Here is a 16,688-nt window from a genome sequence, read left to right on the forward strand (position 1 = left end):
TAACGCTTAACACATACTGTAAATATGTTTTTGGAACAACTTTTATTATTATAATATTTTTTATAACAAGGTACAAGTGTGCATACTGTAAATATGTTTTTAGACCTCTTTTATTATTATACAAAAAATTATATAACAAGGTACAACACTGTAAATATGTTTTAGAACTCTTATTATCATTATGTAGCGATGTAGCGAGGGATTACTGTAGCGTTTGTTCAGGTGCGCTTGGTGTCCAGTAGCACCCACCTTTGGGCCAGCAAGTAAGGTACACCATTGCAGCAGTTGTTTCCATAGTGTAATGGATATATAATTCGCCGAACACGTGAAAGGTACGGAATTCTAGACTGGGTGGAAACAGCTACTTCTGATCTTTCTTGTCATTGTTGGTTCCTTTGCAAAGTCCCTGACACATTAAAATGATTTCGCGATGCAACTATGATGTGGTACCTGATTTGAGACTGGATGAAAACTGCTATATTTCACTAACTTTTTTGTTGGAACCATGCTGACTCTTACATTCCATTTGGTAGTCCTTAGCTGTGATCAAATTCGCATCACGTGACACACGAATACAGCTTGTAAATGATGCGCATGTGACATTGGCCTGTCGAAAATGGCAGAGTGTGACATAAGTGTTTCAAAGTAAGTAGTTGAACCCAGGACCTCTCGCAGCCTAAGCGAGAATCATTCCCTGAGACCAACAAGTTCCGTACCAAATTAGCTCTCTTAGTTACATTCTGATTGGTAGCGAAAATGACATGGACCTGAGGACTGCATTTCGGTGATTAATGAATTCTGATTATTATCATGCGCGTATCCTGTCAGGGCCATAATTGTGTGTCTACCGCTGCCTCGTGGCAGCCAGGCCTAAAAAAAGATGGGAACGCCTGAGGGACTTTAGCCAAGAAGAAGTAAGAAGAACTTTAGGAAATAAAGTTGATGTTAAAACGTAGGTGGACGTAATGTCTGGAAGCTTGTGTTTGGCAACAGTGAACAATGGACAAATTCAGCAAGGTCATTTAATTTAATGACAGATTCGTTCCAGGGATGCTGCGGCCACAACGCTATACGGTAAAGGGAAATGTGCTTTCAGCAGTTAGCAAACATATTTTTCTAGGTTGTGTTAAACATATAATCATATCAATATAATATCTAGTATTGGGGGGAGGCTCGGTTGCAGTTTCCGCCAGTTCTGAGTTCCTCCCCCACGTGCTCCTCCTTTTGATGTCTTGGATGCCCTGGCTACAGAGGCGTTGCTACACTAAAGGAAGGAAGATAGTGGCTGTAGTAACGCTGATTAGAAAAGGAATGTAGTGTAGTGTGAATTGATCTTCTCGACCCCCACATTGGGAGTGCAGAGTCTGCTTTCTTCCCCAACCAGTTGTCCTCTCCACAGGTGGCCGACTCCTGCTAAGTTTAACTTCTTAGTAAACTAACACATAATAATAATAATAATAATATCTAACCTTACTTAAACCTTTCAGCACATATTAAGTAAATGTAAGGTAACTGATAAACAGTTCCTTAAACGAACATTGAGTAAATATGGGATAACTTTAATGTGACTTCTTCAAACTGTATATAACCAATTTTGATCATCTACAATCTATGAATCAAAGCTACAGTTAACTAAAAGGAATGAAGTCCCTTTAAACTGACAAAGAACATTTCGCCTATGCAAAGAAGCTCTGCTCATTGTCATTGAAGACTTCTTACAAAACAAACACAAAAGTAACATAAGGACAGGAAGGAAACATAAGGCTGACGGGGATCAAAAGACATTCCTTGAACCAAATAGAAAGCATTTAGTTTAAAGGAGAGTCGTAAACTCATAAAAATAAGGCCTCCTGATCTGGCAGGCCAAGGCTTCCCCCGAGATTATTCCAACAGATAACACCTCGAGGTCGGTGATCAAAGAACAATACCACGTCCAGGTGGTTGGGCTTCGAGAGGAAAACCCCCAGCTCCTGACCACAGTGATGACACCTCGACGGGGAGGAGATGACCATCGACCAATCATCACACAATATTTTGCATGCTTTAATATTCATATTGTGTTTCTTTAAAACTGGGCAACCCGGAAGAATGTGTCGTCTTTTGGTGGTCACAGAAACGCACGAGTTTTAGTGTGAGGGACCCGGGACCCAGGCCTGTATTAGAGCACTTTGTTAGGAATAAACATTTGGTAAATTTGGTCTGATTGATCTACTGGTCTTCTCTTTGACAGAACGAACTCGCAAAATTGTTAGGTGCGCCAGTGTGTGGATTAGGACATAGAAACTTGTGTTAAAGTTGATCGTAATTTGGAGTCAGATCAATAGCTAAAATCCGTATCCTAACAATTTCTTGGTGACCCTGACGTGATGTCAAGAGAAGGGTAATTGACAACTCGTGGTCTGTATCCAGGACACCGGACAGCGTCCGGGACGCTGTCTCTCGGTCGGCGAACCGTTTGGAATAAGTAAGGTGCACAACGTTGAGCTGGTACAACGTCTCCTCAACCCTGAGCGCTCATCACTGATAAGGTAAGCAGAATACCTGTTACTATAAGTCGAAATTCTGCAAATTGAAAAAGGAAATTTAAGAGGAGACTGTTGTTCAGATCAAATAAAGTGTGCAAGAGATACATACGGCAAATAAGTTTGGAACTTACGTGTGTGACGTGTACGGTAAAGTCAGGGACTTACGCGTATTACGAATAGGTCCGGGACCTAGCCTAGTCGTGGCGGACAAGGGTACGTTGACGAGCGTATTCAAATAGCCAGGTTTTTTTGAGATCCTGGGAGGTGTGAGGCTCTCCCGAAAACATCCGGTGGTAACAGTTCCTTCTGTGAGAGATCAGACCGCTAAAACATCCAAAATGCCCCAAATTGATAGGAGTGTGTGTGAGATAGTGTGTGTGATGAGAGGAGTGCGTGTGCTGAGAGGAATGAATGGAGTGAGATAGTGTGTGTGATGAGAGGTGTGTGTGCGTTGAGAGTGTGAATGGTAGGATAAATCGACAGTAAAAAACAGTACTAGCAAAAACCAACCGTAATACACAGGCTAGTAATTTTGTTGAAGGGTAAATTTAATCCTGCATTGAGGATCCTCAAAGTAAAAAAAAAAGTAAAAAAAAAAAAAAAGTAAAACAAAAAATTGGAAAAATCTAAAAATACCAAGTTAAGATAGGAAATAAAAAACGGTAAATCTCTGACTCTTGAAGGTGATGAGAAGTACATGGCAAGTAGATTTCTTAATTGTATGCGATACATGCCAAAGTGGAAGAGAAAGCGGTGGAAATAGATAAGAAAGGAGTTGAATACAAGGGCATTTATCCATCTTTGCATGATGTAACACCCCCGAGTGCCCCCACACTCGGAGTGACTGCTGTTGGACCGCCGCCGTACGGCAACCCCGGAGTGATGGCTCCAGTGGTGACGTTGGGTGGCCGACTGGTGGTGGATGTCGAGGGCGAAGGTGAAAGGGCGGATCAAAGTATTGTACAACTGATTGAACAAGCAGTAAATAGAGAGAGGCGACGGATCAGGGAGGAGGAGGCGTCCCGCGTGGACACTTCCACCCCCGCTCCGAGCCCTCAAACGTCCAACATAACGAAAGGAGTAGGTGGGCATAGACTAAGTGCCGAGAACGAGGAGCTAAAAAAGAAAGTTGATCAAGTTGATGAGCAGCGTAGACAGGAAGCTCAGATGTTGAAATGGGTAACGGAGAAAATAAGACAAGACGCGAAGAGTGAGTGGAGACAGAAAGAGCATTCACAGCGGGACGGTAGCGGAGGTGAGGAGGAAGATGATGTTGTGATGCAACAGAGGAAAATGTTGGAGTACGCGAATCTGAATGGTAGAAAAAAGGGCGGACAGGGAGAGAGCCAGACACGGAGAGAATATAATTTGCGGAGTACTCGTGGACAGATGATACAAGCAGAGGTTCAGAAAAATGAGTTGATGTGTCCCCTAGTGGCAACAGCGGATGGTCAGCGTTACGAGCCCATGGTGCTCCGTGATGTAACTGCGATGATGGAAAAGATGCCCCCACTACACAGAGGAGGCAAGGTGTGGCTGAACAAGTTTTTGGCTCTAATGAGTGGACAGAGTTGTACACTTGGCGACATGCGACAGATGTTGGCAGGAGCATGCTCCCTAGTGCAATTGCAGGCGATTGAGGAAGCAGCAGGCACAGCGAGACTGGGGAGGGAGGTGCCCTTGCCACAAGTAGCAGCGCCCCTGTTTGAAAACATTAAAATGACTTTCCCACAACCCACCGATTTGGCCCCCACTATGTTTCCTTATGATGTGAAAATGTCACCTGCCCAACATTATGTAACATGTGTGGAGAGTTGGATTGAAACCACAGGTCGCCATCCGGCTCTCACGCACGAGGCAGAGGTGCTCTTCCGGACGGCGCTGGTGGATGGACTTCCGCCAGATGTGAAGAAGCAGTTAATGTCAGACCCTGACATTCTGGTTTGTGCCGAGGAACGGTTTAAACGTCATCTTTTGCATCACTGCAGAATGTTTACTGAGTCACAAGCTAAAGTTGATAACGAGACAGACGCATTATCCAAACAGTTGTTGAAATTACAGTTGGCAAAAATGCATGGTGAAGCTAGACAGTCTAAATCACAGAAAAAGGAAATGCAAATGTCACAGGCTCCTCAGGTGGTGGGACGCGGAAGGGGCCAGTTCCGGGGCGGATACAGAGGCCGGGGAGGGTGCACCTGCTTACCCGGGGAGGGCGACATACAAAAACCATTCGCCCAACGCATGCTTCATCTGCGGCAAAACCGATCACTGGGCAAGAGAATGCCCGCAGTATCGACCGCACGGAGCCGCCCGCCCAGCCGGAGGCCCGCCACATCAACCTGAGGCGCCGATGCAACAAGCAGGAACAGCTCCGTCTGGTGAACGGCCCTGGCAACAGCCACAAACACACGGAGGTCAGTACTACCAACATGATGATCTCTGGTGTGGACAATTTGAATAGGGCAGCCCGGGGAGCAAGAGAAGCAGTGGCCCAGCGGAGTCAATGCTTCATGTGACAGTGGAGGGAAAACCTGTGCAGATGCTGGTGGACACAGGAGCAGCTTATTCATCAATAAACACTGCCCTTCCTGTATCCTCACCGTCAAAGAAAACAACAACTTTGGTCGGCTTCTCGGGAAAACCACAAACTCTGCCTTTTACCAAACCACTTGAGACTGTGATCACCCGGACGGGGTGTAGACTCTGGCACAAATACATCCATTCCACGGACACCCCAATCAATTTGATGGGGAGGGACTTGTTGTCAGCCGTTGAAGCCAGAATTCTGTGCGGGCCAGAGGGAGTGATTATTCAATTTCCAGATGGCATCAGCATCCAGTGCTCACAACAAATACAACAACATGGTCAGTGGCTGATGGCGCCCCTACCAACAGAAGCAGAAACGGCAACCATCTACTGGGCCAGGCTGGAGCCAGAGACCCCTGCTGGTGGTGGTGTGTTCTCGACCTACCAACTGTGGAAACCCTGGATCTGCTCACTGACGCCATACCACCCACCTGTTGATCCGATCCTTTGCATTGCACTCTATATTATGACCGAAAAAGTGATGATGTATATCGGGATTTGTTTGAAGAAATTGAAGGGCACATGTGGGATTTAATTTCATCATGCATTTTGATTGGTAAAGAGGGAGTTGCAGCGGTAACTGAGCTGACACATGAACAAATGCAGTGGTTCAAAATGACAGAAAAAGGGGTGCCACACATTTCCCTAGCTCTTGCCCCAGGACACGAGGCTAGACAATTGGGTTCAATGGTCAAGCAGTTGTTGCAACAGACCGATTGGCGGGAAACTCACATTCCTAATTTGTACTGGTTTGAGTCTCAGAATGCATACCAAATTAAACAACCCATGGCAGACAGGATTGCTGGAGATGATGTTGGTGTTCCGCGGTCCAGTAATCTGGACGGGGAACACCCAGACTCCTGTTTGCGTTCTACGTTGAAGCCTAAGCCCGGCCTGTTTCAGCCGACCCCGTGGCTGGGAGCAGAGGTGATCATTGATTTCACCGACATGTATACAAGAGTGAATGGGAAACGCTTTTTGCTTGTGTTGGTTGACGCTTACTCAGGCTGGCCTGAGGCATATCCGTGCTCGAAAGAAGATTCTGCTGCTGTGATCAAGGCTTTGATCACCCATTACATCCCCACGCATGGTTTTCCCGCCCTGATCCGCTCTGACAATGGTACACACTTTAACAACAAAGCCTTGGCCAAGGTGGAATCAATTTTGCGTTTGAAGCATCGATTCGGCTGTGTCTACCATCCTCAGAGCCAGGGCAAAGTTGAACGAATGAACCGGACGTTGAAGGAAAAAACTGGCCAAAATTATTGCTCAAATGAGAATGAATTGGCTCCAAGCGATTCCGCTTGCCTTGTTGTCTGTGCGGCAATCTGTTAACAGGCACACTGGATTTGCACCGTTTGAATTGATGACAGGTTGTCTAATGCCGGGACCAGCGACAACGCTCGTCCCGCCGGAGGATGTTACGGTACCAAATTTGTCTCATGCAGCATATTGGTCCTATTTGTCTGCTTTGGTGTCCAGTGTTTCTGCACAGATTGGAGAGAAAACCGCTGCAGCTGTGGCGGAGGGAGACGTGTCGGTGGATAATCAGCTCACACCATACGTGTACGTCCGAGTCGTCTCCAGAAAGTGGACGGAGCCCAGGTGGAAGGGCCCCTTTCGTGTCTTGGCCAGGACGTCTCACGCGGCCCAGCTCGACTTCAAAGGACGCCGGTGGTATCACTACACACACCTACGTCCGGCCCCAGAGTTTGTTCCGTCAGGATGAAGGTATTCTTGTTTGGCCGTGTCCCGGACCCGGCCAAAAGGGGGGTGACAGAAGGAGAAGGAGCAGCAATACGGAAAAGTAAAGGAGAGGGCTCGAAAGGATTTTCGGATTTTTCAGAATTAATTTTAGTAGTGCTATTTTTAGTAAGTTGTCTTTTTGTGTGGACATTGATGACAATTGATGAGACTATCCAGCAGAAAACGTCCCAGATTCAAATTTTACCCACTTATAAACAATACCGATGCAAAGGAGAAGTAGTTTTTGTGAACACAACAGAAGAGCTCTCACGAGAAGAACAGGAAGGTTTGAGACAGAGATGTGACAGCGGGAATTGGCAAATGCATGTCACATTGTCTAATTGGACAGAGACAAACCAAACGTTACAGGACAAATTGGAAAAGTACCAGAGAAGGGTGTGGAGGAAGCAAATTGAAAAGGTAAGGGAAATATTGGATTTAGCCCCACCAGACAGAGAAGGGACATGTATTCACCAATGTAAAGGGGATGGACGGTTTGTAGTTGCTTCATGTCATGGAAAAGGTAAATTAACATACGGAGAAATGTGGTTGTTTTATTCTCAATGCTTAGGGGGTGAGTTTAGTTTGTCTTTGGTTGAGAGGGCATTGGAGAGTCACGGCATACAATTATTCACTAAAAAAGAAAGCCCGTTTTTGACAACCATGTGACTCAACAAAATATGACATGTTTAAAGTTAAAGGGGACCGGCATAAGTATTGGGACAATAGATTCCACATGGTGCAAATTCAAGTTGTCACTGACTGTAACCTCTCCTCTCTCTCGTGCAGACATCTGGTTGTGGTGTGGTGATGACAAATTATATGATCGCTTGCCGAAGAATGCATCAGGTATCTGTGCCCTCGTGTCTTTGATAATGCCTGTGGTGGTTGTCCCCATTGAAATACAGAATCTCAATTGGGACCTGGAGTCCCCATTGACGGAGCTCCTGAAGCGAGCCAAAAGAAACGTTTTGCCCCCGTGGTTGAGCGACGACGATCCAACATATATTGACGCTATAGGAGTGCCCCGAGGTGTACCAGATGAGTATAAACTCGTTAATCAAGTGGCCTCGGGATTCGAAAGTATCTTCCTATGGATCACCCCCAATAAAAATGTAGACCGTATTAATTACGTTCATTACAATGTCCAACGACTTGGTAATTATACAGCTGAATCATTTGCCGCAGTTCATGAACAATTGGCCGCGACGTCATTAATGGCGTTCCAAAATAGAATTGCGTTGGACATGCTATTGGCTAAGGAACATGGTGTGTGTGGAATGTTTGGTGATGCATGTTGTACTTTCATCCCAAACAACACGGCACCAGGGGGACGACTGACCAAGGCGTTGGAAGGACTAAGGACACTGAATAAAAAGATGAAAGATCATTCAGGTGTACACACCGATATTTGGTTTGATTGGATGAAAACGTTTGGAAACTGGAAAGGGCTCATCATGTCTGTGCTTGTTGCTGTGGCTATTTTTACTACAATTATGATGTTATGCGGTTGTTGTTGTGTTCCATGTATTAGATCACTCACTGTCCGGTTGATCGAGAAAACCGTTGGCCCGTTGCCACCGATGGGCCAATATACCCTGGTGGCTCAACATGAGCCGCGGGAGGAAGAAAGGACCGATAGCGCACTGGTAGATATTTGTTAGAGTCGCGGGTGATGACCTCATAAATGAGGTCATGAGAGGGAATAAAGGGAAATGTGCTTTCAGCAGTTAGCAAACATATTTTTCTAGGTTGTGTTAAACATATAATCATATCAATATAATATCTAGTATTGGGGGGAGGCTCGGTTGCAGTTTCCGCCAGTTCTGAGTTCCTCCCCCACGTGCTCCTCCTTTTGATGTCTTGGATGCCCTGGCTACAGAGGCGTTGCTACACTAAAGGAAGGAAGATAGTGGCTGTAGTAACGCTGATTAGAAAAGGAATGTAGTGTAGTGTGAATTGATCTTCTCGACCCCCACATTGGGAGTGCAGAGTCTGCTTTCTTCCCCAACCAGTTGTCCTCTCCACAGGTGGCCGACTCCTGCTAAGTTTAACTTCTTAGTAAACTAACACATAATAATAATAATAATAATATCTAACCTTACTTAAACCTTTCAGCACATATTAAGTAAATGTAAGGTAACTGATAAACAGTTCCTTAAACGAACATTGAGTAAATATGGGATAACTTTAATGTGACTTCTTCAAACTGTATATAACCAATTTTGATCATCTACAATCTATGAATCAAAGCTACAGTTAACTAAAAGGAATGAAGTCCCTTTAAACTGACAAAGAACATTTCGCCTATGCAAAGAAGCTCTGCTCATTGTCATTGAAGACTTCTTACAAAACAAACACAAAAGTAACATAAGGACAGGAAGGAAACATAAGGCTGACGGGGATCAAAAGACATTCCTTGAACCAAATAGAAAGCATTTAGTTTAAAGGAGAGTCGTAAACTCATAAAAATAAGGCCTCCTGATCTGGCAGGCCAAGGCTTCCCCCGAGATTATTCCAACAGATAACACCTCGAGGTCGGTGATCAAAGAACAATACCACGTCCAGGTGGTTGGGCTTCGAGAGGAAAACCCCCAGCTCCTGACCACAGTGATGACACCTCGACGGGGAGGAGATGACCATCGACCAATCATCACACAATATTTTGCATGCTTTAATATTCATATTGTGTTTCTTTAAAACTGGGCAACCCGGAAGAATGTGTCGTCTTTTGGTGGTCACAGAAACGCACGAGTTTTAGTGTGAGGGACCCGGGACCCAGGCCTGTATTAGAGCACTTTGTTAGGAATAAACATTTGGTAAATTTGGTCTGATTGATCTACTGGTCTTCTCTTTGACAGAACGAACTCGCAAAATTGTTAGGTGCGCCAGTGTGTGGATTAGGACATAGAAACTTGTGTTAAAGTTGATCGTAATTTGGAGTCAGATCAATAGCTAAAATCCGTATCCTAACAACGGTCATGACCAATATGCAAGAGCATACAATAGGTTTAAGGTCTTTTCTTTAGGATCTTCAGCCAGGACACCCAGGCAGACCATGAAAGAATGTTGATGTTAAAATGTTGGTGGAACTATCTCACTGCGCAGATCCGATGATCCGAAAGACTTTAGATGAGACAACATTGGAAAGACTTCTTTGTTGACAGTGTCTGTGAGTCACTTCAACGCATAACACTTTTGTAACACTTTTGCAAAAATGAACAAAAAATAAATAAAACATGGGCGACATTACTTGAATCTGCTATGATGCGGGATCCATTGTGGCACTCACCCTACAAGTTATGGCTATGAACTGTAAACTTGTGTGGAAAATTATCATTGTCCAAAGGAAGACTATTTAGCAACAGTGAACAGCAGACAAATTCAACAATGTAATTTGATTATGCCATGACCCAGATTCGAACCGTGGTTGCTGCGGCCACAACACAGATACGACCATGGCTTATATGCAGAAGTATAGAATAAGTTGAAAACCTTTAGGATCTTCAGCCAGGACGCGCAGGCAGACCATGAAAGTATGTTGATGTTAAAATGTTGGTGGAACTATCCAAATGCGCAGATCCGATGATCGCAAAGATTTGGTGTGAGACAACGTTGAAAGAATCTTTTCTTTGTTGACAGTGTCGTTTCTTTTGTGGCTTACCTCTCGTTCGTTTCACATCTAAAGTATCGTATTATATTACCTTGCGGCTTATACCACACCGTACATACCATATCGTGTCGCCCATACAACTCATGCATGAGATGCGGTGGCTAAGATATTCAGCCATGGGTTGCTCCTCCATTGTGCTCTCCACTCATCATTTCATATCGCATCCTCGTCAAATTTTCAGCCCGAAGTATCTTGACACAACGTACATAACGTGACGTGTCAACGCAAGATGTACATGACGAGGTGGCCGAGAGGTTAAGGTGATTGATTGCTAATCCATTGTGCTCTGCACGAATGGGTTTAAATCCCATTCTCACCGAAGGTTGGTTTTAAATTGTTGTATCTGTAATCTGGCTTGTATTTGACTCAATATAGTAAAATGGATACTCGTTGGCGGCTCGGTGATGCACTGGTTAGCTCGTCTGCTTCACAGTTAGGAAAGTGTGGGTTCGATTCCACCAATGGCTGTTGTGTGTTGTTGATGTTGTTGGGTCAGGAAAAGTAAGATGTGAAGTAACGTTTGGTTCTTTATTGGCAAGATCTTGGATTGTTTGATGGCAGTCAGTCAACATAGCACTTCAGCAGAAGTAACAACACCCCCCATTTCCCCGTCAGAAGGTTTTATACTGTCCGGAAAAGGCGGGAAAGCGTCACCTGACTATTTGGTATCTATGTGTATTGGAGAGTCACTGCCGTGTGTGTGTGTGTGTGTGTGTGTGTGTGTGTGTGTGTGTGTGTGCGTGCGTGTGTGTGCGCAGACCAAAGTAAGTGATTTTGAGGAGATGATGCACCTGCAACAAGACATTCTGGATGTTCAGCGTCTGCCATGGAGAAGCGGCGAGGCTTTGGACACACTGTGAGTCACATCCCAATGAATGTTTCACACAACAGTTACTAAGAACTGCACTGTTAACTTGACCTGTTTTTCTATTAGTTAAGGAAAGGCCATGGGAATGCTGCGGAAGCTGAGAGAGAAACCCAAAGGTTTGGATTCTTCATGCATCTTTTCCCCTCTGAGAACTTTTTTGTGTCTTCATGAAATGAAACTTTCCATCTGGCACCCAGAGCAGCGTTGTTCAGGGGATGGTCAGGAAATCTCGCATCTAGTGGTACAAGCGGTGCAGTTCTATGAGAGGAAGCTTTGAGACTTCTATACACACCTCAGCTACTGATGTACGCTTACATCCACTTCAGAGCAGAAGAAATTGCCAAAACATCTATTTGACAAAACCGTGAGTGTACTGTAATGAATAGTCGAATGTAATCTTCTATACTGCAATTGCTTTCCTTCTTCTTTCATTGCAGTCCTTAACGAAGTCCTAACAGTTGCTAACCAAGTCCAAACAACCCTCTAACCAAGTCCTAATAGTTCCTAACCACGTCTCCACATCCTGCAGAGAGTGTGCCTATATTTTGGAGCAGGATCAAATTTAGGAACATTTTGCTTTAAAATATCTGGGAAAAAAAACGATCCAAAAGAATTGACCCTCATCAAACTTTCTGTAGAGTCACACGCTCTTTGCTCGTTGAATTCTTGCAGTAAAACGGGCATTTGTCGTCAGCGCGTCATGGTTCTGCTTCCGAAGGTGGAAGGCGTGGTGCAGGAGATGGTTGAGAGTGAACAAGTCCTAATGGGTCCTAGAGGTGCCAAAGGGTACTGTGGAATCTCTTCTCAATGTCTCGTGTGAGGAATTGGATTCAGAAGATAAAGGTGGCTTCTTTGAAATGAACTGACTCTGCCATTTGGATGACTTTCTGTAGAGTAAGGTTCGAAGCCCCTTTAAGTGGTAGTCCCGCTGGTGTCGGACACCTTCTTCTGTGCCGCCTCTGACGACCTCCCGACACAGTTTACAGCAGTTGTGAGTACAGTCGGTTACATCATGTACAAACCTTCAGCAGATGCTTTGAAGACTTACGAAACTTTTCCTCTACCAGTAATGGCTTATTCTGTTTCAGTTTTAAACCCTATGAAGTTATTTAAAAAAAAAAAAAAAACAGTTTATATCTTCTTCGAGTGGTTAAGGCGATGGCCTAGAATTCTCTTGGCGCCTCCCCGTGCAGGTTCAAATCCTGCTGACTTTGGCTCAGTACTGCCATAGAATGATGTAGCGTTAAAATGAAACATGCTCTTGACATTTTTAATATGAGCTGAACTTACATGTGTTGAAAAAAACAGTCAAGTGAAATCCGTTGTGAACATCGTCGACGTTCTCTTCCATAACACAGATGTTGTTTTAACCACTCAGCCATGACAACATTTTGTCCAGGTGTTAATTTCTCAGGCCAGGTGCTGGAACCCGGGTTTGCTCCGTCCTGATAAATGGCAGCTGCAACTGCATGTGTGAGTTGTTGTGGCCGAGCGGTTAAGGCGATGGACTAGAAATCCATTAGGGTTTCCCCGCACAGGTTCGAATCCTGTCGACGACGCTTCCATTTTAAGATAGAAAGACCAACGTTAAAGATAGTAGGTGAAATTTGACGATGTGACAACCAAAGCTGTGTACAGCAAATGACATCTGTTCCCGGCAGGATTCAAACCTGCGAGTGGAGACACCAATGGATTTCAAGTCTATCTCCTCAACCACTCGGCCACGACAACAAACTTGGAAGTTTACTGACATTACTTTCTCTGGACCATATTCTATTGTAAGGAACCAGGATTCGCTCCTTTGTAAAATGGCAGCTGCAGAGTCGAGAATTCCTAGAACTGTTTAAATTTTAAACAGTTCTAGGAATCCTGTTTCATCCACTGAGTGTGTATTTGTGCCACACGTTTGTAGCAATTAAGCCCGTGACTGAAGATGGCGTGTGCGGTAAAGAGTTGGGCCCGGCAACTTGGAAACCTCACACGCCACAGGCAAGCGAGACACCATGCGCCAAAAAAATGGATTAACCCCCCACCTGCGTGAGTCGTTGTAATTGCACTACGTTTGTACTGCCCCTTCCGGTCTCTCCAAATGTGGGCATCTGAAGAACATAATCCAATTATGACGGGCTGCGTTCGCTCTCTTCCCCAATTTTACTGTTCAAAACGTATTACAGATTTACAGTGCTGTGACACACCAAACGCTAATGAATAGTGATGGACACATGAGGCCACCTTGGGATTTGAGGCTTTCCCAACAAACTGTTTGCAAACAGGTTTATTTCTTGAGGGGGGCACATAAACCCTCCTGCTGGTCAAAAGGAGTCATTCATTTCATTAATGAGAGTTACATTCACCTTTATATTTCGCTTCATGTAGCCTGATCAAAATGAATAAAATTTCTCTCTGTATGTGCATTCACGTGTAACATTGAAGGAGGTGGAATATTGTGTTTCAATATGTAAATAAATACCATCATTGTCTATTAAGACACTAAAAGTTGATGGAACACATTTAGTTTTGAAGGGCTCCTGTTTTAACAAGGAAAGACTGATGGATGAAGATGGCCTGTACTTGCGATTGTGCTTGTGAACAGTAAAGGACTGCTTGTGAAATTGAGGGGGATGGTTATTGGTTTTTATTCAAAAACAATAAATAGCCTGACATGTGACCGGGAATCAAAAACAGGGGGCGGGGCCGTGGAAGCTCCGCATCCCAACCACTGGACCATCAGGGACACCTTGGAAAAGAATGCAAGACATAAATGCAAACGTCGATGAAATGGGGCACCATACAAAAGAACACCTTATTTGGGGAAACTAGATCAAAATGTTATCCTAGTGGGGAATTATTTTTTTTTCTTAGGCTCCATGAAAACGGTTTGTTAGCAAAAAATCTCGTATTGTCGCACAGAAACTCGAATTGTGCGGGGAAGACAGGGGACGCGTTGCCGCTTTTTTATGTCAGCCAATCATGGCACCCGTCAAGCAGACTAAGCCTCGTCTGTGTGTCAGCCAATCACGGCACCCGTCGAGCAGACGAAGCCTCCTCTGTCATCGATGAGGTTTCCGCTCCATAATGATACATGCCTCGATGCAAGCTGCACTGAACACTTCCTGGAGTACTCGATACAAGCATCAGCATCCCGCGACACAATACGACTTTTGAGCATTATTAACTGTAGTCTGGAACTGTGCATTTGCTTGCTAATCTGTATGAAACAAATTAGTAAAAATAAAATATGTAATGACTACGTTGCGGACTCGTTCCATGATATGAATTTATCAAAACTTTTTTGTCGGCTGTCGGTCCGTCCTTTTGAAGAATGCTCCAGATTGTTGTTCCTCGCACATCACAAGTATGGATTTTTAAGAAATAACTTTTACTTCCTAAAGTAAAATGACAGATTTAAATTCAAATGGGTACCACCAGAAATGATCGAACGCCCTAAAATGGATTGTGATTAACAAAGGCTTCCTTCAAACCACTGAGATTTAGGTAAAGAAAATGTCTGAGTCTGCTAACACCTAAGGAAAAAGTAAACGGCACGACCGTCTTGACCTCAGTAATAAAATGACTGTCCCTGGTGAGTGAGCACATATTCTGAGTGACTCACTGGTGACCTTGAGATTATGCAAAGATAACTTTTGCTGCATTTTTTCGTTGCAGAAGAAGACCCAGCCCCAGGTCTTCTTGAGACATAAAGGGAAATGTGCTTTCAGCAGTTTGCAAACATATTTTTTAAGGTTGTGTGAAACATATAATCATATCAATATAATATCTAGTATTGGAGTGCTTGTGTAGAATGGTGGGGGTGAGGAATGTGCAGGCACACTGCATGAACTTGTTTTCTGCGAAGTGTTGTAAAACAGGCCCAGACAGGGAGTACGGGATGGTACGGGACGAAGGGAGTACCGGACGATAACACCTCAAGGTCGGTGAGGAACGAGAACAAAGAACAACACCACGTCCAGGTGGTTGGGCTTCGAGAGGAAAAAACCCAACCCCCTGACCACAGTGATGGAGATGGCCATCGACCAATCATCACACAATATTTTGCATGCTTTAATATTCATAATGTGTTTCTTTAAAACTGGGCAACCCGGAAGAATGTGTCCTTCTTTTGGTGGTCACAAAAACGCACGAGTTTTAGTGTGAGGGACCCGGGACCCAGGCCTGTATTAGTGCGCTTTGTTAGGAATAAACAATTGGTAAATTTGGTCTGATTGATCTACCGGTCTTCTCTTTGACAGAACGAACTCGCAAAATTGTTAGGTGCGCCAGTGTGTGGATTGGGACATAGAAACTTGTGTTAAGTGTTGATCGCAATTTGGAGTCAGATCAATAGCTAAAAATCCGTATCCTAACAATTTCTTGGTGACCCCGACGTGATGTCAAGAGAAGGGTAATTGGTAACTCGTGGTCTGTATCCAGGACACCGGACAGCGTCTGGGACGCTGTCTCTCGGTCGGCGAACCGTTTGGAATAAAGTGCACAACGTTGAGCTGGTACAACGTCTCCTCAACCCTGAGCGCTCATCACTGATAAGGTAAGCAGAATACCTGTTACTATTAGTCGAAATTCTGCAAATTGAAAGAGGAAATTTAAGAGGAGACTGTTGTTCAGATCAAATAAAGTGTGCAAGAAATTAAGATACATACGGTGAATAAGTTTGGAACTTACGTGTGTGACGTGTACGGTAAAGTCAGGGACTTATGCGTATTGCGGATAGGTCCGGGACCTAGCTTCGTCGTGGTAGACAAGGGTACGTTGACGAGCGTATTCAAATAGCCAGGTTTTTTGAGATCCTGGGAGAAGTGAGGCCTCCCGAAAACATCCGGTGGTAACAGTTCCTCCTGTGAGAGATCAGACCGCTAAAATATCCAAAATGAATCAAACTAGGGGGAGTGTGTGTGTGTGTGTGTGTGTGTGTGTGTGTGTGTGAGATGAGAGGAATGCGTGTGCTGAGAGGAATGAATGGAGTGAGATAGTGTGTGTGATGAGAGGTGTGTGTGCGCTGAGAGGAATGAATGGAGTGAGATTGAAAGAATGTATGCAATGTGGTAGCAAATTGTGAGTGGCATTGACAGAAAGAAAGTGGCAAAGGAGCGTGTGAGACACCGAAAAGTCTTCGCGAAATTGGAAGCTGACAAATTGTTTCAGGGTTTTTCAACAACTTGGGACATGGAACGTCTCTCACGGCAATTGCAGCAAAAAGAGGGTCAGGTGCTGAAAAGAAAGCTCTCCTCAGAAGACGAGCAGAAAGGAGCCGGCTGGCGTGAGCGCAAGGTGC

At 44.6% G+C, this 16,688-nt stretch overlaps 2 long non-coding RNA genes and 1 other non-coding gene across 3 annotated transcripts; all 3 read left to right on the top strand.

Moving 5' to 3' along the window:
* Window positions 1-384: 384 nt before the first annotated feature.
* LOC147039988 (uncharacterized) lies at window positions 385-9,684 on the top strand. Its single transcript, XR_015063073.1, has 2 exons — window positions 385-2,188; window positions 2,410-9,684. It is a non-coding gene; the product is annotated as an uncharacterized LOC147039988 (long non-coding RNA).
* Window positions 9,685-11,217: 1,533 nt separating this feature from the next.
* Window positions 11,218-11,628, top strand: LOC147039989 (uncharacterized). Its single transcript, XR_015063074.1, has 3 exons — window positions 11,218-11,386; window positions 11,465-11,514; window positions 11,596-11,628. It is a non-coding gene; the product is annotated as an uncharacterized LOC147039989 (long non-coding RNA).
* Window positions 11,629-12,875: 1,247 nt separating this feature from the next.
* Window positions 12,876-12,957, top strand: trnas-aga (transfer RNA serine (anticodon AGA)). Its single transcript has one exon. It is a non-coding gene; the product is annotated as a tRNA-Ser (tRNA).
* The last annotated feature ends 3,731 nt before the right edge of the window (window positions 12,958-16,688 follow it).

The sequence above is a fragment of the Syngnathus leptorhynchus genome, chromosome 21 (assembly GCF_054491065.1).
Source record: "Syngnathus leptorhynchus isolate UIUO chromosome 21, UIUO_Slep, whole genome shotgun sequence".
Classification (NCBI taxonomy): domain Eukaryota; kingdom Metazoa; phylum Chordata; class Actinopteri; order Syngnathiformes; family Syngnathidae; genus Syngnathus; species Syngnathus leptorhynchus.